This window comes from Sinocyclocheilus grahami, unplaced genomic scaffold, assembly GCF_001515645.1.
Source record: "Sinocyclocheilus grahami isolate Dianchi unplaced genomic scaffold, SAMN03320097.WGS_v1.1 scaffold1829.1, whole genome shotgun sequence".
NCBI lineage: Eukaryota > Metazoa > Chordata > Actinopteri > Cypriniformes > Cyprinidae > Sinocyclocheilus > Sinocyclocheilus grahami.
In genome coordinates, this window is record NW_015507008.1 from 134052 (window position 1) to 134960 (window position 909).

The 909-nt window shown below is 30.6% G+C and overlaps 1 protein-coding gene across 1 annotated transcript in view; it reads right to left on the bottom strand.

Moving 5' to 3' along the window:
- LOC107572889 (pleckstrin homology-like domain family B member 3) overlaps nt 1–903 on the bottom strand; it is a 5669-nt gene extending 4766 nt beyond the window's left edge. The window contains exon 1 of the mRNA XM_016259316.1: nt 797–903. The gene's annotated coding sequence lies outside the window, so the exon portion shown is untranslated. The remainder of the gene's footprint in view (nt 1–796) is intronic.
- Nucleotides 904–909: the final 6 nt, after the last annotated feature.

Sequence of the window (909 nt, forward strand, 5' to 3'; positions counted from 1 at the left end):
TTTTTTTTTACACTAATTTTAATCAAAATTTTTAAAATGTATTTTAATCAAAATACTTAACTTAATTAGTAAATTAGATCTTACTTTTATTATTTATTTTTATATTTTACCTTGTTTTTCTCTAAAGTGACTGACCCTGACTGAAGTTACCCTAATTTATTTTTATATTTTTTTATTTATACATTTTTTAAACATTTATTGTAAATCAAATTACATGCGTTTGTAAGATTTAGTACTTTTATTTTAATTTTTACACTGTTTTTTACACTAGTTCATTTTAATCAGAAATTTTTATTAATTTCTAAAATGTATATTAATCAACTTACAGAACATAATCAGTAAAGTAGACATTCCTTTAATTATTTATTTTGATATTTTTACTGTTTTTCTCTAAAGTGACCAGCTGATTTCATGTTGGTTTATACACAATAACAACAGCAAACGTGACGTATACACATGAAGTGAAGACTTATGCTACATTGTATTCTCTGTAAACTCAATGTAAACTCGTGTAGTGGTAGTCTGATATTTACAATGTTATTTAATGACTACATACATTCATTTCTCACAGTATTTCACAGAATACCGTGGTATTTAAAGCCTATGACAGCAACTGTACTTCACTGTTATAAACCCGACTGACCAGCTTTCAGACTCGCTTCTGTCCAGAATTAAACCCGCTGAATCTGGATTATAATTAAAGACTGGAACATAATTCCGCAGTTAAACGCGCTGGGTTCGCTCTTATCAGCGCGTCTCGTTTATCGATGAATTGTGATTGAGATCATATCGTTACCTTTCTGGAGCTTCCGCCTCAAATCCTTCACCGCTCCTGAAGTGAAACAACAACCAGACTAAATAACGAGAAAGCGGGATTTCCCACTTTCACTCAGCGTGTGTGTGTGTGTG